Source organism: Carcharhinus amblyrhynchos, chromosome 7 (genome assembly GCF_965287045.1).
Source record: "Carcharhinus amblyrhynchos chromosome 7, sCarAmb.v2.hapA, whole genome shotgun sequence".
Lineage (NCBI taxonomy): Eukaryota > Metazoa > Chordata > Chondrichthyes > Carcharhiniformes > Carcharhinidae > Carcharhinus > Carcharhinus amblyrhynchos.
Genome location: NC_137330.1, coordinates 19,701,518 through 19,722,329, shown reverse-complemented (window position 1 = coordinate 19,722,329; position 20,812 = coordinate 19,701,518). Strand labels below are relative to the sequence as shown.

Below are 20,812 nucleotides of genomic sequence, written 5' to 3'. Positions count from 1 at the left end.
CAAATCCTTTCAAATCCTTTCAGATGATCCTGGTGCCTTCCCAGCCAGTCCCATTTGCCCATTTTTCACCCATATCTCTTTAATCCTTTCCCATCCACGTACTTGTCCAAATACTTTTTAAATGTTGTTATTATGCTTGCTCCAACCATTCCAGCTCATTCCGTACATGCACCACCCTCCACATGAAGAAGTTGCCCCTCAGATCCCTTTTAAATCTTTCCCCTCTCACCTTAAAATGATGCCCTCTAGTTTTTAATTCCCCTTCCCTGGGAAAGACACAATCTCAATTTATAGGATAATGATTGGAACGCGAGTCTTTACAGGTAATCAAGTCTTTAAGTTACAGACACAGTGAGTGGAGAGATGTTAAAGAGATGTGTATTGTCTCTAGACAGGACAGTTGGTGAGATTTCACAAGTCCAGGCAAGTCATGGGAGTTACAGATAGCGTGACATGAACCCAAGATCCCAGTTGAGGCCATCCTCATGTGCGTGGAACTTGGCTATCAGTCTCTGCTCAGCGACTCTGCGCTGTCATGTGTCGTGAAGGCCGCCTTGGAGAACGCTTATCTGAAGATCGGAGGCCGAATGCCCATGACTGCTGAAATGTTCCCCAACAGGAAGAGAATAGTCTTGCCTGGTGATAGTTGAGCGGTGTTCATTCATCTGTTATCGTAGTGTCTACATAGTCTCCTGAATGTTGGGGAGAGTAAGGGGAGTTACCTCGGGATTCGGTGGTGTGGTGGGAATCCTGTGGAGGTGTATTCAGGGTTGAGGAGAGTCCCCTGCACTTTAGGATATCAGGGAGAGATGGTGGGTGCGGGTCAGTGTCAGTTTCTGCATTATTTACATGGAATCGCGTTGAATCCCTACATTACAGAAGGAGGCCATTCAACACATCAAGTCTGCACTGACTCCCAGAATGATTATCTTGATGTGCACATCTTTGGACTGTGGAAACTGGAGCACCTGGAGAAAACCCAAGCACGGGGAGAATATGCAAACTCCACACAGACAGTCACCCAAGGTGGGAATTGAATCCTGGTCCCTGATGCTGTGAGGCAGTAGTGCTAGCCATGATGCTGCTCAGAAGTTTGGAGAGTTTTTTATTCTTCCAACATTTTCTGGATAACTATTGAGGTAACCCTGTCGAAATCCTCTGAAGTTTAATATTTAAAATACGTTTTCAGATGGTTCCTGGTGCTGGGAAATTTTCAAAGGGATGTTTTTACTGTTGGGCAGTTGCTGAGCCCCTAATTTTTTGGTATGCTTGGTGCTGCTGCTGGCAATGCCCTCCTGCACTTTTCACTGAACTGGGGTTGTTCTGCGGTTTGATGGTGATGTTAGCGTGGGGGATATGCTGTGTGGATCAGGAAGTTACAGATTGGAGTTGCATGCAGTCCTGTTGCTGATGGCCCACAGCACTTCATGAATGATCAGTTTGAAGCTGCTTGATCTCTTCTTGCTATTGATTCCTCTTGTTGGTTCCCTCATCATCTTCTGCAGACTCAATCTAGCAGCTCTGTGATTTAGGTCTTAGTCCACTCAGTCAATAACAGTGCTACTGAGCCACTCTTTGTGATGGACATTAAGTTCCTCACTCATAGATTTCCTGCCCTTGCCATCCTCAGTGTTTCCTCCAACATGATGGTGGATGTGGTCTTTCTAGATTTTCAGAAGGCGTTTGACAAAGTGCCTCACAAGAGGTTATTGCAGAAGGTCGAGGGACATGGAGTTGGGGGTAGGGTGTTAGCGTGGATAGAGGATTGGTTGTCAAATAGGAGGCAGAGAGTGGGGGTCAACGGGTGCTATTCGGATTGGCGGATGGTGACTAGTGGAGTGCCCCAGGGGTCGGTGCTGGGGCCTCAGCTTTTTACCATTTATATAGATGATCTGGAGGAGGGAACCGAGTGTAGAGTGTCGAAATTTGCTGATGACACCAAGATTGGGGGCGGGGCAGGCTCGAAGGGCTGGATGGCCTACTCCTGCTCCTATTTCTTATTATGTTCTTATTATTATGTTCTTATTATGTGGTGTTCAACATGGAGGAGTGAAGCCCACAATGTGGGCTGTGTAGGAAAGGTGATGGTGGTGTCTGGGACATTATCTGTAAAGTATTGTTCTATCCATAAGATATCTGTCCTGTTGGTGGAAAATGAATGCCTCTTCCACGTGTTCTAATAACCCTACAGAAAAATGTCGAGGTCTATTTTGTAAATACTGATAATATGAGCCGTAAGCTCAGCAAAAGGATAAAATTAAGAATACTTGTAGGGAGTGTATGATATGCTCTCATACAATCTGATGGTACAGTACTTGGCCTGTACGTTTCACAGCACACAGAGTGATGCTTTTAAAAGTAGTTTTGGTGCCAAAACTATCATAACATTTTTCCAAAACAATAAGTTTAACTGGCACCATGTTTAGCTTATAGTTTTTTTCAGAATTGTAGCGTGAATGTTAGCAGAGCTGCTGATCTTTGTATTCCTATCTTGAAGGGAGCAAGAGCAATAAACAGCAGAGGCATGTAATATCTCAGAGACTGGGAGACTAACATACCCATCTGTTATCCAGCCCTATTTGGTCACCTGTGGAGAGCACAATTTATTGAGATGCTTATACTTATTGTGACAATAATAATGCAGACTGGAAGAAACAATTTAAGTCTTCAGATTCATAAATGTTTTTAGACATTTGTTGAAAACATTGTGGATCATGAGTAATGACCTAATGGTGATCTATTGTTAATGGTTTAGTGACGGTCAGATGTGAAATATTTTGTTTTCCATAATTCCAAAATAAAATGTGAAATTGGAATTAGCAGCCAACTAAACAGAAAACAAAGTTTTTGCAATTCAAGAAGTCTCCAAGTAAACCAAATCTTTGTTGTTGAGGAGATAGATCACCATGAGTGAATTTGTAACCGACCATTCGGAAGAGTGTGTTAGAGCCCCACTTAATTGAATCATGTGATGAGGTACCAGAGAAGGTTTATCAAGGTTGTGCACTGGATGTTGTACTATTTGGATTTTTGGATAACATTCAAGTTTCATAGGAAGGCTAATCCAGTATTCCTCTAGAAGCACAATGGAAGTGGCAGTATGGATGTGGAATTGGCTCAGTAAAGAAGTGTAGTGAATGTATTGCAGGAGTCAAGATGTTTGCAAGGTCAAGTTTCAGTTTTTTATCCATTACTCTTCAATCTTTCATAAATGACCCAGACTTGGGTGTGGGAGGGTCTGGCATAGTGGTGCACACTGAACTAGTAATTCAGAGTGCCAGGTGAGTACTGTGGGGACAGAAGTTCAAATTCCATCAAAGCAATTAATGGTATTTAAATTTGGTTAATAAATCTAGAAGTAAAAGCTAGCGTCAATAATGGCGACTATAAAAATATTGTTGATTGTTGTAAAACCCATAGAACCATCGAATCCCCACAGTGCAGAAATAGGGCATCAGCCTCTTGAGCATGAATTGACTCTCTGAAAGAGCAGGGTCTCCGTGCCCTCCTCTCCACTCTATTCCTGTAACCCTGTGCATTTCCTGGGGCCAATCCATTTAACCTGCACACTTTTGGACACTAAGTGACAGCTTAGTATGGCCATCCACCTAATTTGCACGTCTTTAGACTGTGGGAGGAAACTGAAGCATCCTGAGGAAACTCACGCAGCCAAACTCCACACTGACAGTCACCCAAGGCAGATTCGAGCCTGGGTCCCTGGTGCTATGAGGCAGCTGAGCTAACCACTGTGCCACCCATCTAGTTCACTAATGTCCTTTCAGGAAGGAAATCTGCCTGGTCTGGCCTACATGTGATTCCAGAGCCACAGCAATGACTCTGAACTGCCCTCCAAGAGCATTTAGGGATGGGAATTTGTGCTGGCCAGCCAGCAACGCCCAGGTCTCATGAATGAATTATAAAAAAATGCCACTATCATCATCCCTGGTTGTATCCTGTTTCAATGACTGGACACGGCCAACGTAAACCACCAAACACCAGATTACCCTGAGAGAACCCTCATTAACTCTGAACCTAATGCCTGTCACAAAGGAAGATGGTTATAGTGTTTTATTTTCATTAATTATTTTAAAATGAAGTTGGACAGTTTGTGGGAGTGGGTCTAAAAATGACCTGTATTTCTGGGCAAAATCATGATCTCTTTAAATCGAATTGAGGGCCAAGATCATTCCAGGCTCTGCCTGGTTGTCAGGCCACGATTTTCTTGGTGGCAGCTACTAAAAGGCTGTTGACAAGTTTCCACAGCCTGTTATGTACAGGTGGTGGGTTAGAACAAGCAACAAAAGAAAATTACGGCACAGGAACAGGCTCTTTGGCCCTTCAAGTCTGCACCGACCATGTTGCCCGACTTAATTAAAATCCCCTACCCTTCCGGGGACCGTATCCCTCTATTCCCATCCCATTCGTGTATTTGTCAAGATGCCCCTTAAAAGTCACTGTCATACATGCTTCCACTACCTTCCCCAGCCATGAGTTCCAGACACCCACTACTTTCTGTGTAAAAAAATCTGCCTCGTACATCTCCTTTAAACGTTGCCCTTCGCATCTTAAATCTGTGCCCCCTAGTAATTGACTGTTCCACTCTGGGAAAAAGCTTCTGACTGTCCGCTCTGTCCATGCCTCTCATAATCTTGTAGACTTCTATCAACCTCCGTCGTTCCAGTGAGAACAAACCAAGTTTCTCCAACGCTCCTCAGAGCTGATGATCTTCATGCCAGGCAATATCCTGGTAAATCTTTTCTGTACCCTCTCCAAAGCCTCCACATCCTTCTGGTAGTATGGCGACCAGAATTGAACTCTATATTCCAAGTGTGGCCTAATTAAATTTCTATAAAGCTGCAACATGACTTGCCAAATTTTAAACTCAATGCCTTGGCCGACAAAGGCAAGCATGCCATATGCTTTCTTGACTACCTTTTCCACCTGCATTGCCACTTTCAGTGACCTGTGTACCTGTACACCCAGATCCCTTTGCCTATCAATACTCTGGGAGGTCTAATACAGATAGGAAATATACAGTAAATGGCAGAACCTTAAGAGTTAAAATGCATTACCTCAAATTTGTCCGAATTACCCTCCATCTGCCACCTCCCTGCCCAAGTTTCCAACTAACCTATATCTTGCTGTATCGTCTGATGATCCTCATCGCTATCTGCAAATCCACCAACCTTTATGTATCCGCAAAGTTACTAATCAATCCAGTTACATTTTCCTCCAACTTATTTCTCTTTTCATGCACAGGTTTTAAGTTGGTCCGCCTCGTGTCCGACGAGGGGCATATATGCGATGGGTCGTACTGGGGCTGCTCTTGGTTGTTCGAGATTGGCCTAGTGCTTCATGTCGTTAGTGTGTGCCTAAACTGGACCAGATACTGGGCAGGACGACAGCTCAGTGACTATCACTGTTTGCTGTGCAGACACATGGATTTGGGCCGGTGTCTGTGGGAGTTTGCGCATTCTCCCCGTGCTTGTGTGGGTTTTCTCCGGGTGCTCCGGTTTCCTCCCACACCCCAAAGATGTGCTGTTAGGCTGATTGGCAGGAATAAATTGTCCCTAAATCAGATTCCCTCAATCTGGATGGCCATAAAACATTAGATAGGGGTCGTGGGTGGAGACTGGTGGTGTTGAGATGGCGGCGCGGGCTCGTTGGGCCAAAGGGCCTGTTTCCTGGGCTGATTTTGTTCTTTGTTCTTTATATTTATATACGTTACAAACAGCAAAGGTCCCAGCACGGATCCTGGAGGAAGATCACTTGTCATAGCCCTCCATTCAGAAACACATCCTTCCACTGCTCGCCTCTGTCTTCTTTGACTGAGCCAGTTTTGTATCCATCTTACCAGCTCACCTCTGACCCCATGTGACTTCACGTGCTGCACCAGTCTGCCATGAGGGACCTTGTCAAAGGCCTTACTGAAGTCCATGTAGACATGTAGCCCTACCCTCATCAATCATCTTTGTCACTTCCTCAAAAAACTCAATCAAGTTAGTGAGACATGATCTCCCCTTCACAAAACCATGTTGCCTCTCGCTAATATGCCCACTTATTCCAAGTGGGAATAAATCCTGTCGCAAAAAATCCTCTCCAATAATTTCCCTGTCATTGATGTAAGGCTCACTGTCCTGTAATTATCTGGATTATTCTTACTACCCTTCTTAAACAAAGGAACAACATTGGCTATTCTCCAATCCTCTGGGACCTCTCCTATAGCCAGTGAGGATACAAAGATTTCTCTCAAGGCCCGAGCAATTTCCTCCCTTGCCTATCTCAGTATTTTGGGGTATATCCTGTCAGTCCCTGGGGATTTGTCTTCCTCAGTGTTTTCCCAAGAGCACCAATACTTCCTCCTTTTTGATCTCAATATGACTCAAACTATCTACACAACCTTTTCCAGACTCATCATCCACCAAGTCCTTCTCTTTGGTGAATACTGACGCAAAGTGCTCATTTAATACCTTGCCCATTTCCTGTGGCTCAGTGTATAGATGTCCTTAAGTGGGTCAACCCTCTCCCTGGCTACCCTCTTGCTCTTTATATATGGATAAAAAGCTTTGAGATTTTCCCTAATCCTGCTGGCCAATGCTTTTTCATGACCCCTTTTAGCCCGTTTGGCGATCTTGCAGCATTAGGAATATGACAGTCCCAACAGATGGTGGCCTCTGAGTTGGATTGATTTAAAATTTATATAAACTCTGGCCACAGCTGCCCGGCTGCTGCTGTGAAGAGGAATCCTTTCCATAGGAAGCCAACATTATAATCTGGTGTTGGCTGCAGCACGGAGAGGGAAGTGAGAGTAGGGGATCTGCAAGCAGCCTGCTGGATTTAGCCTCAGTGGAAGGTCCATCCACTGCTGTGAAGATCCTGGTTGGAGTCAACTGACCTATGGGCAGCAATTGTCCAAATTAGATATTGGCTATTGCGAGAGACACCAGAAAAATAAATACTTCAATCCACTGTCCTGACTTTAGTATTTCTCCTGGTCCCAACACTAGCCCTGTCTTAAGTATCGCCTCTCCCTCCCTCCCACCATTGACAAGACTGGGAGAATTTTTCTCTTTAATATCCAGCACAGTTGTGATGTGCTGAATGTCCTCTCTCTGCATGCTAAGTTCTGTGATTCAGTGAAGGGCATTGAGCATTATGGATCCAAGATAGCACAGTAGTTAGCACTGCTGCGTCACAGCGCCAAGGACCCAGGTTCAATTCCAACCTCGGTCCCTGTCTGTGTGGAGTTTACACATTTTCCCTGTGTCTGCATGGGTTTCCTCTGGATGCTCCAGTTTCCTTCCACAGTCCAAAGATTTGAGGGTCAGGTTAATTTGCCATGTTAAATGGTCCCTTAGTGTTAGGGGAATTAGCAGGATAAATATGTGGAGTTATGGGGATAGGGTCTGGATGGGATTGTTGTCAGTGCAGACTTGATGGGCTGAATGTCCTCCTTCGGGATTCTATGAAGGCAGGGAGAGGTGGAATTAAGAAACAAATAAACTGTCAGCTAATTGAGTGGTGGAGCAGACTGGGAGGATTGAATGGACAGTTGATGTTCAAGTGTGACCTATACTGTTTTCCCAGTTTAACTAGAATCATAAAGTGCAGAAGAGGCCTTTCGGCTAATTGAGTCTGCACGGACATGTGACCTGACCTCCCATTTAATCCCGTTTACCAGCACTTGACTCATAGCCTTGATTTTATGATGTGGAAGCGCTCATACAGGTACTTTTTAAAGGATGTGAGCCTCTACCGCCCCTCCCAGACAGCGCATTCCAGACCATCACCACCATTTTTCTCACATCCCCCACAAACCTCTTGCCCCTCACCTTGAACTTGTGCCCCCTCGGGACTAACTGTTCTAAGGGTAGATGAGGCAACATAGTTGACAAAAGAAGTCAAGGACAGCATAAAAGCAAAATAAAAAACATACAACGTAGTGAAGATTAGTAGGAAGCTAGAGGATTGGGAAGCTTTTAAAAACTAACAGAAGACAATGAAAAACTAAATAAGGTGGGCGAAGCAGAAATATGAGGGTAAGCTAGCCAGGATTTTTTTTCGATATATAAAGGGTAAGAGAGAGGCAAAAATGGACCTTGGGCCACTGGAAAATGATGCTGGAGAAGTAGATCCGGTAGGAGTAGAAGCTGGGGAACAAAGAAGTGGCGGAGGAACTGAATAGGTACATTGTATCAGTCTTCATTGTGGAAGACACCAGGTACATACCAAAAATTCCAGCCAGTCTGAATCATAGAATCATAGAAACCCTACAGTGCAGAAAGAGGCCATCTGGCACTGCATCGAGTCTGCATTGACCACAGTCCCATCCAGGCACAACCCCCACATCCCTACACATTTACCCATTAATCCCTTTAACCTACACATCTCAGAACACTAAGGGGCAATTTTAACATGACCAATCAACCTAACCTGCACATCTTTGGACTGTAGGAGGAAACCAGAGCACAAAGGAAACCCACGCAGACATGAGGAGAAAGTGCAAACTCCACACAGACAGTGACCCAAGCCAGGAATTAAACCCAGGTCACTGGAGCTGTGAAGCGGCAGTGCTAATGACTGTGCTACCGTGCCGCCTGGGGGCAGAGATAAGTATGGTGGCCATAACAAAAGAGAAGATGCTAAGGAAATTGAAGGTGGATAAATCGCCTGGGCCAGATGGACTACACCCCTGACTTCCAAAGGAGATACTGAAGAGAGAATGCAGGCATTAGAAGTGATCGTTTCAGAATCACTGGAATCAGTGAAGGTCCCAGAGGTCTAGAAAAAGGATAATGTAATACCCCTGTTTAAAAAGGAAGGAGGGCAGAAGATGGTAAATATTAGGCCGGTTAGGCTGACCTCAGTTGTGGGTAAGATCTTGGAGCCCATTATTAAGGATAAAATTGCGGAGTCCTTGGAAATGCATGGTAAAATAGGGCTGAGTCAGCATGTCTACATCAACGAGAGGTCATGTCTGACAAAACGATTTGAATTCTTTGAGGAAATAATGAGGAAGTTCGACACCGGGGAATCAGTGGTTTTATCTATTTTGATTTCCAGAAAGCTTTTGCTAAGGTGCTGTATAGGAGCCATGGTGTAACAGGCAAGGTACTAGCATGGATAGAAGATTGGGTGACTGGTGGAAGGCAGAGAGTGAGGACAAAGGGGTCCTTTTCAGGATGGTAGCCAGTTACGAGTTGCATTCCATAGGGCTCCATGTTGGGACTACAACTTTTCAAGATATACATAAATGATCTAGATGAAGAAATTGAGGGTATTGTCATTAAGTTCACATGATACAAAGACAGGTAGAGGGACAGGTTGTATTGAAGAAATAAGGAGACTGCAGAAAGACTTGGATAGGTTAGGAGAGTGGACAAAGAAGAGGTAGATGGAATACAATGTGGGAAAGTGTGAGGTTATGCATTTTGGTGGGAAGAATAGAAGTGTAGACTACTTTCTAAATGGGGAGCGAATTCAGGGACTTGGAGTCTTAGTTTAGGATTCTGTTTGCATTAACTTGCAGATTGATTTGGTAGTTAGAAAAGCAAATGCAATGTTATCACTTATTTCAAAGAGGACTAGAATACAAAAGCAGGGATGTACTGCTGAGATTTTATAAGACTCTGGTGAGACCACATTTAGAATATTGCGAACAATTTTGGGCCCTGTATATAAGGAAGGACGTGCTGACCTTGGAGAGGGTCCACAAGAGGGTCATGAGAATAATCTCGGGAATGAAAAGCTTGATGAATGAGGAGCTTCTGAGGGTTCTGGGTCTGTACTCAGTGGAGTATAGAAGAAAGAGGGGGAAATCTCATTTAAACTGAAAAAATAATGAAAGACTTGGTAGAGTGGACATGGGGAAGATGTTTCCATTAGTAGGACTAGAATATGGGGAAACAGCCTCAGAGTAAAGGGTACCTTTAGAACTGAGAGGAGGAGTAATTTCTTTAGCCAGAGGGTGTTGAATCTATGGAATTCATTCCTACAGAAGACTGTGGGGGCCAGGTTATTAAATACATTTCAGACAGAGATAGAGAGGTTCTTGATTGGTAAGGAGATCGAAGGTTATGGGGAAAATGCAGGAGAATTGGGTTGAGAAACTTATCAGCCATATTGAATGGCAGAGTAGACTCGATAGGCTGATGGCCGAATTCTGCTCCCATATCTGATGATCTTAAGTTTTTAACAACCATCATTGGGAGAGAATGAAGGAGAGCATGGGGACGAGGCCTCCACAAACCAGACCTGCAAGGAACTCAGCGTCAGGAGAGGATAAAGGGGAACGCGGGGATGGGGAGAGGGTAAAGAAGAGTGCAGGGATGGGGAGAGGATAAAAGAGAGTGCAGGGACGAGGAGAAGATAAAGGAGAACATGGGGACGGTGAGAGGATAAAGAACAGGGGGACATGTGGGGGTAAAGGAGAGCATGGAGATGAGGCTTCTGTTCAAGCAGCACACTCAGTTAATTTTACATTTTGATTTCATTTTATTTGATTAATTATTGTCACCTGTATTAGCATACAGTGAAAAGTACTGTTCTTGCGCATTATACAGCCAAAGCATACTGTTCATTGAGAAAGAAACGAGAGAGTGCAGAATGTAGTGTTACAGTCATAGCTAGGGTGCAGAGAAAGATCAATTTAATGCAAGGTAGGTCCATTCAAAAGTCTGATGGCAGCAGGGAAGAAGCTGTCCTTGAATCAGTTAGTACATGACCTCAGACTTATGTATCTTTTTCCCAATGGAAGAAGATAGAAGAGGGAATGTCTGGGGTGCTTGGGGTCATTAATTATGCTGGCTGCTTTGCTGAGGGAACGGGAAGTGCAGACAGAGTCAACAGATGGGAGGCTGGTTTGCGTAATGAATTGGGTTACATTGACAACCATTTGTAGTGCCTTGCGATCTTGGGCAGAGCAGGAGCCATACCAAGCTGTGATATAACCAGAAAGAATGCTTTATATGATACATCTGTAAAAGTTGGTGAGAGTCGTAGCTGACATGCCAAATTTCCTTAGTCTTCTGAGAAAGTAGAGACGTTGGTGGGCTTTCTTAACTATGGTGTCAGCATAGGGGGGACCAGGACAGATTGTTGGTGATCTGGACACCTCAAAACTAAAGCTCTCGACCCTTTTGACTTTGTCTCCATTGATGTAGACAGGGGCATGTTCCCTTTTATGCTTCCTGAAGTCAGTGACAAGCTCCTTCATAGCTAACCACTGTGTTACCATGGGGCGGCATGGTAGCACAGTGGTTAGCACTGCTGCTTCACAGTTCCAGGGACCTGGGTTCGATTCCTGGCTCGGGTCACTGTCTGTGTGGAGTTTGATGTGGATATGCCGGCGTTGGACTGGGGTAAACCAGGTCATTGGAAGGTCATTCCTTCGGGTAAGCATTCTCCAAGGCGGCCTTCGTGACACACGACAGTGCAGAGTCGCTGAGCAGAGACTGATAGCCAAGTTCCGCACACATGAGGACTGTCTCAACAGGGATCTTGGGTTCATGTCGCACTATCTGTAACCCCCGTGACTTGCTTGGGTTTGCAAAACCTCACTTACTGTACTGTCTGGAGACAATACACATCTCTTTAACCTGTGATCAGTGCTCCTTCCACTCACATTGTCGGCCACTTTAAGACTTGAACAGCAGGTTAGGTGTAAAGATTCGCATTCTAATCAGTAATCTTGTAAACTGTCTGTGCTTTATATGCTTTGTCTGAGGCCAGAACTGTCCATTCACCTGACGAAGGGGCTAACCCAAAAGCTAGTGAGTCTACTATCAAATAAATTGGTTGGACTGAAACCTGGTGTTGTCAGACTTTTTACTGTGTGGAGTTTGCACAGTCTCCTCGTGTCTGCATGGGTTTCCTCCGGGTGCTTTGGTTTCTTCCCACAGTCCAAAGATGTGTGGGTTAGGTTGATTGGCCATGCTAAAATTGCCCCTTAGTGTCCTAAGATGCACAGGTTCGAGGGATTAGCGGGTAAAATATGTAAGGATATAGGGGTAGGGTCTGGGTGGGATTATGGTCGGTGTTGACTTGATGGGCTGAAGGGCCTCTTTCTGCACTGTGAGGTTCTATGATTCTATGATTTTGTTGACATTGAGGGAGAGATTAAATGGTCATTGGATAACCGTATGGATAATATTGGAATAGTGAAGGTTAGATGGGCTTTAGATTGGTTTCACACGGCACAACATCAAGGGCCAAAGGGCTTATACTGCACTGTAATATTTTATGTTCTATTATTGCCGCACCAGTTCACCAGATTCTCCATCTCATTCCTGTACTCTGTCTTGTCATCGTTTGAGACCTAACCCACTATGATGGTGTTGTCAGCAAACTTGAAAATTGAATGAGGAGAATTTGGCCACACAGTCATGGGTGTATGTGGAGTATAGCAGGGGGCTGAGAACACAGCCTTGTGGGGCATCGGTGTTGAGGGTGATCGTGGAGGAGGTATTGTTGCCTGTCCTTACTGATTGTGGTCTGTGAGTTAAGAAGTTCAGAATCCAGTCACAGGGTGGTGCCGTGGCCAAGGCCAAGGAGTTTGGAGATGGTTTTTGTGGGAATAATGGTGTTGAAGGTTGAGCTGTAATCAATAAATAGGAGTCAGATGTAGGTGTTCTTGTTACCTAGGTGTTTCAGGGTTGAGTGCAGGGCCAGGGAGATGGCGTCTGCTGTGGACCTGTTGTGGCGATAGGCGAACTGTAATGGATCCAAGTAGTCCAGGAGGCTGAAATTGATTCATGCCATGACTAACCTTTCAAAGCACTTCATAATGATGGATGTCAGAGCCACTGGCCGATAGGGACTGGATGAGAAAGAAGAGAAAGGCCTTTCGCAAGTTCAAAAGGAGCAATTCAGCTGTAGCCTCAGAAAAATATTGGAAGTGCAAAGGGAACTTAAGAAAGCAATTAGAAGAGAAAAAAGGATCATAAAAAAGGACATGTGAACAGGATTAGGGAGAATTCTAAAATATTTTATAAATACATTAATAGAAAGAGGTTAACCAGGGAAAGAGCAGGGCCAATCTGGACCCGGGGGCAATTTTATGTGTGAAGCCGCTGGATATTGGAAGGGTGTTAAATAATTACTTCTCTTTAGTCTTCACTCTGGAAAAGAAGAATGTAGGTTCGGAATTCAGGGAAAGGGACTGTGAAGAAATTGCACTGTTTGACAGCGGAAATGTGAAGGTACTCTGAGGACGCTCTGACAGGCTTATAAACAGACAAATCCTTTGGCCTGGATGAACTGCATACCAAGCTGCTGTGGGAGGCAAGGCAGAAAATTGCAGGGGCTTTTACACGAATTTTGAATTCATCTTTGGCCAAAAGAGAAGTGTTGGAGGACAGCGAATGTGATTCCACTTTTCAAGAAGGGTGGTAGAGATGAAGCAGGAAGTTACAGATTGGTGAGTCTCATGTCACTGGTAACTAAACTATTGGAGAAAATTCTGAAGGAAAAAATTAACAACTACTTAGAAAGACACAGGTTAATTAAGAATTGTCATCATGGCTTGTCAGAGAGAGACCATACCTTAAAAAAATTGTTAGTTTTTTTGAAAATGTGATCAAGCATCTGGATGAGGGAAGTTCAGTTGATGTGTTTTATATGGATTTTAGCAAGGCTTTTGACATACTCCCACATAGGGGACTGATTTAGAAGGTTAAGCACGTGCAATTAAGGGAAACTTGGCGAGATGGATCAGAAACTAGTTTAATAAAATACACAAAGGGGAGTGATAGAAGGCTGTTTGAGTGACTGGAGGCCAATTTACCACAAGGATCGATATTGGGACCTTTATTGTTTGTTATATGCATAAATGATAAGCAGGTTTGCAAACAACACCAAGATTGGTCAGGTGGTTAATAGTGAAGAAGATGGTTGTCGGTTACAGGAATATATGGTTGGGCTGGTCAGATGGGCAGAGCAGTGGCAGATAGTATTTAGCTCTGATAAGTGTGAGGTGATACTCTTTGTAAGAAGAACAGGATGTATTTAATGAATGGCAGGACACTGGGTAGCTCAGAGTAACAGAGTATTTATTCACAGATCACTGAAGGAAACAGCACAGAGTAGTGAATAAGTAACAGAGTATTTATTCACAGATCACTGAAGGAAACAGCACAGAGTAGTGAATAGGATCGGAGGTAATGTTGCAGTGCAGAGTGTTGGTTTCCACAGAATCACAGATTACTACAGAACCGAAGAGGGCCTTTGGCCCATCAAGTCTGCACTGACACATGAAATGCCCTGACCTGCCCATCTAATCCCATTTGCCAGTACTTGGCCCATAGCCGTGAATGTTATGGCATGCCAAGTACTCATCCAGGTACTTTTTAAGGGACATGAGGCATCTTGCCTCCACCACCCTCCCAGGCAATGCATTCCAGATCGTCACCACCTTCTGAGTAAAAACATTTTTCGTCAATCCCTCCTAAACCTCCCATCCCTCACTTTTAACTTGTGTCCCCTCGTAACTTACCCTTCAACTAAGGGGAACAGCTGCTCCCTATCCACCCTGTCCATGCCCTTCATAATCTTGAACACCTCAATCAGGTTGCCCCTCAGTCTTCTCTGCTCCACTACCTCTTTTCATAACTTAAATGTTCCATCCCAGGCAGCATCCTGGTGAATCACCTCTGCATCCCCTCCAGTGCATTCATGTCCTTCCTATAATGTGGCAACCAGAATTGCACACAATATTCCAGCTGTGGACTCATCAAAGTTCTGTACACATTCATCATGACCTCTCTGCTTTTGTAATCTATACCCCAATTGATAAAGGCCATTGAACATGTCATACGCCTTATTCATCACTCTATTAACCTGCCTTTCTGCCTTCAGAGATCGATGGACAAATGCATCCTGAACATCCCAGTGTCAGACCTTTTATATATACTTCCTTGCCCCCTCCTCCTCCTCCTCCCTCGCGCCCCCCGCCCCCTGCCCCCAATAGTCATCTGTGTCAGTCATATAAATGACGAACAATTGGGGGCCTAGCGTGGACCACTGTGGTACGCCACTAGGCACTGGCCTCCAATCACTAAAGCAGCTGTCTATCACCACCTTCTGTCTCCTACCGCGAAGCAAATTATCCACCTTGTCAGATCACCTTGTGTCCCACGTGCATTAACCTTCTTAATAAGTCTCCCATGTGGGTTATGCCACAGCTGGCGTACTGTGTGCAGTTCTGATAATCCCACTATAGGAAGGATGTGACTGTACTAGAAGGGGCACAGAGGAGATTTGTCAGGATATTGTTTAGGATGGAGCACTTGAGCAAGAAAGAGAGATTAGATAGGCTTGGATTCTTTTCTTTAGAGCTGAGAAGCCCAAGGGGACAACTTGATTGAGGTGTATAAGATTATGAGAGGTATGGATGATGTGAGTACTAAGCAGCTGTTGTGGAGTCCATCACGAGTGCTTAACCCTCTCTCCACTCACATTATCTGTATCTTTAAGACTTGATTACCTGTAAAGACTTGCATTCCAACCATTATTTTGTAAATTGAGTTTGTGTCTTGAGTTTGTGAACTGGGATTTCATCACTTCCTGATGAAGGAGCAGTGGTCTGAAAGCTAGTGGCTTGTGCCACCAAATAAACCTTTTGGACTTTAATCTGGTGTTGTGAGACTTCTTACTATGTTTACCCCAGTCCAACACTGGCATCTCCAGATCAAGGTTGTGAAGGCCAGAAGCCTTACAACATTTAGAAGTTATTTGATGAGCACTTGAAATATCATAACTTTGAAGAATATGTGACAATGCAGGAAAGTGATAATTATTTTCGGTTCAGACTTGATGGGCCAAAGGTCCTTTTATGTGCTTTATGACTGGATAATTCTATGATGCGATGACTTCGTGTTCACATTACTGCCTAAGTGACACACAGCACAAGGGTCATTTGTGGAACCTTTCTGATCTATATGTGTAAGCTCCTCATTAAATTAATTCACCAAGAGACTGTACGCAAATGCAGTTTAACATAAACTTCTAAGCCTCAGTGCTTTTCATTTGCTTTTTTCTAATAATGGTGCATTTTATATTACACAGATCAGCTTGGGAGAAAGCATTTAATAATCCTCTAGGGATAAGGATTTGTGAAAATGTTTTCATTGTTCATTGTGCTGCATTTGGATGATGCTTCATGCCAAATTTGATTCTCTTAATCCTCAGCAGAGCATTTTTGTTGGTAGCCTGACATCTGTGGATTGTTACACTGAGTTTGGATTAGTTTGGACTGAATCCGAATCCTTGCAATCGTGCTCAGGTCGTTGGATGTATGTCAAGCTCTCAGAAATGAACCTTTTCTTTGTGTCTGAGGGTCAGTTTATGCTGAATGTTTTTGAATTGATTTTTAATTCGACAGAATTTTACTGCTGAACGAGTCACTTTGAATCATGAGGATGAAAGGTTAAATTATGGTATTATTTGGAGTTGCTGTGTGTGTATAAGTGTGGATGTAATTATTAGTGTCGCGTAATGTGGGTGCAGATATCCTTTGATTGTGCTGCAGATTTCAAGTGCTTACAAGAAGAACAATTTTGCCACCTTAATGTGTAAGGAGAAAACTGTGATTGCTGACTAAGTAAAACTGCTGAATGGCAATATTTATGTTAATTAACTTTAAATTAGCTTTTGTTATTGATATTGCTAGTCAGGGATACAATTTCTACCTTAAATAATAGAACTTCTTAGGAGGATTAAGTATATTTCTTGACGTCAAGTCGAGAATTCCTAAGATCAGCCTCCCCAGAAGAAGAGAGAATATATTTCTGTATTGAAGATATTCTGGAAAGAAATTTACTTCAGAATCTGTCTTTGTACATCGTGACCGATAGCTAGCTAACAACCTGATCAGAGATCAGGAATCTATTTGTCTGAATGGCCTTTGATTCTAACAACTTCATAAGTGTGTTGTGAAGAGGGAGCTCAAGTTTTTCATGATGGGGTAAGAAGAAAATTTAAAATTTGAAAATAAAAAGATAAGTTACGATGCCGGAAATATGTTAATAAGCATGAATATGAATGTTGCAAATCTGTGTTCATGCTTCATTATTTTTTGTACTGGTGCTGGGTTGAAGGTAACTGAGACAATTATTCCTTCTCTTTGGTTGGAAGCCATTTATTTCCTTTTAATTCATTCTTCTACAACTGCTGTTTACTCCAGCCTCAGATATTATCTGAAGAGATCTTCAGTTTCAGACTGGCAATGACTTTAAAAACTGGCAGTTAGTTTGGGTTTTGCTAATCTGTAAAGCTAATCAATCACTGCTGATTATCTTGCTTTACTTTAACTAAAATGGACCAACTTGAATGAGAGTTGCAGTATTCTGCATTGATTTGGATTTATCTAAAAGGAATCAAAAGAATGTTGCTGTCAAAATAACAATGAAGCTAATGGTGTGTGAATGCATAAATGCCATCGCAACTTCAGGTGACAAGTAGATTCACAATTCAGGAAAATGTCTGCCCCTACCTCGAGTTTTGTGAAGTGCCTTGCCATTGTCATGCATTGAATGTTATGAAGTTGCTGTATTTACCAGCTGCAGTTATTTAGGGCTCATAATGACAAAACTTAATAATGTAATAATTGTCAGTAACTTGCCAATCAACCGCGAGCACTGAAATTGAACCATTCCAGGGGGAAGCTAAATACCAAGGAAAACACTTCCCATCTACTTGAAGTTAAAAAAAATGAAAAGTAGGCTTCCTTCACCTCGGCATCAAGTTCCCACTTTCACCAAATTCCTTTCTGTGGTACACACATCCAGCTGATTCACAGTTAAATGACTGTTTCTGATAACTAAGTAGCTTTAACTAGTTTGTAGTTTCATTTATAAACTTCAATTGTAAATATTAAATAAATTTCAGTTTCAGGAATAGTCATCGGTGAGACCATTTACACTAAATTCTGGGCTGTAGCATACTGTTTACGAAGCATTCCTTTTACAAAATTCCGTGTACCACACTCTGCAATAGCCCAACGCCCCACTGCAGCAAAATCTGCCCTATTAAACCTGCACAGGTTTAATAATTTCTCCACAGAGAAATTTTGGGTAAATGACTTCATATTTTGTTTTTACATTTTGCTTAAATCTTGATCAGCAATCAAGCTTCTGTCCAAGGGTTAATGTTGATTTTAATAAATATACCACATTTGAAACCTGCACTACTGTGACCTAACATTTGTAGGTCAGAATAAGAACAGTTATAAGAATTATAGAATTTCTACAGTACAGAAGGAAGCCATTAGGTCCATTGAGTCCATTGAGACGATAATCCCACCCAGGCCTTATTCCCATAACACATTTACGCTGCTGATCCCCCTGACACTAGAGTCAACTTTAGCATAGCCAATCAACCTAACCCATATCTTTGGACTGTGGGAGGAAATCGGAACACCTGGAGGAAACCCATGCAGACACAGGGAGAATGTACAAACTCCACACAGGCAGTGACCTAAGCTGGGAATCGAACCCAAATCCCTGGAGATTGGCACTACTGAAAAAGTAAAGATTTGTAATGCCAAAGGGAATGCATTGAAAAAGACACAAAATGTTGAGTGGAACTGAAACTTGCTACTTTTCTGTGGGCTTTGCCCTGAAGTACAATCATTAATTCAGAAACATCCTGGATATATAGTGATTGGTGAAAATGCTGAAGAATAATATTAACATCGTCAATGGATGAGTTCATGTGGACCTCAGTGCGTTCATGTGGAGCTCAGATTTTTGTCATTAGCTCAGGTTAATGTGAGCTGTAAAGAAAACACAAATGGACATGGGCAGCTTAAGTGAGTGGGCAACAAGATTGCAGATGGAGTATAATGTGGGGAAATTTTCAGTTATTCACTTGGATCATAACCCCACCCGTGTGTGTGTGTGTGTGTGTGTGTGTGTGTGTGTGTGTGTGTGTGTGTGTGTGTGTGTGTGTGTGTGTTGCAATCTCATCTTTTAGCACTTGGTCCGTAGCCTTGTATGCTATGGTGTTTCAAGTGCTCGTCTAAATGCTTCGAAAATGTTGTGGGGCTTCCTGTCTCTACCACACTTTTAGGCAGTGAGTTCCACATTCCCATCACCTTCTGAATGAAAACATTTTTTCTCAAATTCCTTCTAAATTTCCTGCCCTGACTTTAAATCTATGCTATGCCCCCTTGTTATTGACCCCTTTCCTAAGAATCACAGAATCACACAGTGTAGAGGAGACCCTTTAGCACATCAAGTCTGCAACAATATGTGAGAAACACCTAACCTACCTACCTGATCCCATTTACCAGCTTTGAATGTTGTGGATGCTAGGGGGAAATGTTTCTACCTATCTATTCTATGTATATCCCTCATAATTTTATGCACTGTCTCTGAATTATCCAGCACTTCATACTGGATGAGCAGAAATTTCCTCCAGCTTATTAGCTTATTATTTCCTCCAGCTCCAGATTATTGAGCTAAAATTTTCAGTCTATGCCACCAACTCCATCAAGAGTCATATGAACTTCACAGATGCTGCCAGAATGTAGAATCAACCATAGAACCATAGAATCTTACAGTGCAGAAGGAGGCCATTTGGCCCATTAAGCCTGCAGCAACTCTCTGAAAGAGCATGATCCCCATAACTCCATGCATTTCAAACAAAGAATCAAAATAACAAAGAAAAGTAAAGCTCAGGAACAGGCCCTTCGACCCTCCAAGCTGGTATCAATCATGATGCCGTCCTAAACTAAAACCATGTGCACTTAGAATCCACATCCTTTCATTCCCATCCTATTCATGTATTCATCTAGTTGCCCCTTAAATACCACTATTGTACCTGTTCCCACCACCTCCCCAGACAGTCTGTTCAGACGTTCACCACTCTGTGTGTAAAAAACGTGCCTCGCACATCTCCTCTAAACTTTTCCCCAACAAGCTTAAACTACATTCCCTAGTACTTGATTTTTCTACCCTAGGAAAGAGCATCTGACTATCCACTCTGTCCATGCCACTCATAATTTTGTAAACCTCTATCAGGTCACCCCCTCAACCTCTGTCGTTCCAGTGAGAACAAACAAAGTTTATCCAACCTCTCCTCATAGCTAATACCCTCCAGACCAGACAACATCCTGGTGAAGCTCTTCTGTACCTTCTCCAATGCTCCACATCCTTCTGGTAGTGTGGTGGCCAGAATTGTTCGCAATATTCCAAATGAGGCCTAATTAAGGTTCTGTATGGCTGCAGCATGACCTGCGAATTTTTATACTCAGTGCCCCAACCGATGAAGGCAAGCATGAAGGTATGCCTTCTTGACTACCTTATTCAGCTGCGTTGCTACTTTCAGTGATCGGTGGACGTGTCCACCCAGATCTCTTTGCCTGTCAATACTCCAAAGGGTGCTACCATTTACTGTATAGTTCCTACATCCATTGGACCTTCCAAAATGCATTATCTCACACTTGTATGGATTAAATCCATCTGCCATTTCTCCACCCAAGTTTCCAACTGGACTATGTCTTGCTGTATCCTCTGATAATCCTCTTCACTGTCTGCAACGCCACCAGTTGTGGGTAGATCAGCCATGATCTTATTGAATGGCGGGGCAGGCTCGAAGGGCTAGATGGCCTACTCCTATTTCTTATGCTCTTACGTCCACCAATTTCTGTGTCGTCTGTGAACTTACTAATCAGACCAGCTGCATTTTCCTCCAAAGAAAGAAGCTTAAGCAAGGAGTAAGAAGGGCTAAAAGGGGTCACGAAAAAGCATTGGCCAGCAGGATTAAGAAAAATCCCAAGGCTTTTTATATATACGTAAAGAGCAAGAAATTGGCC

General features: G+C 43.2%; 1 protein-coding gene across 23 annotated transcripts in view; it reads left to right on the top strand.

Annotated features, from left to right (window-relative positions):
* LOC145344815 (regulating synaptic membrane exocytosis protein 1-like) overlaps positions 1-20,812 on the top strand; it is a 743,305-nt gene that overhangs the window by 331,969 nt on the left and 390,524 nt on the right. Inside the window, exon 1 of one of the 23 annotated variants that reach the window (XM_080192003.1) lies at positions 16,256-16,333. The exons of the other annotated variants lie outside the window; for them this stretch is intronic. The gene's annotated coding sequence lies outside the window, so the exon portion shown is untranslated. Of the gene's footprint in view, positions 1-16,255; positions 16,334-20,812 lie in introns of those variants that run through there. 23 annotated transcript variants of the gene reach the window in all.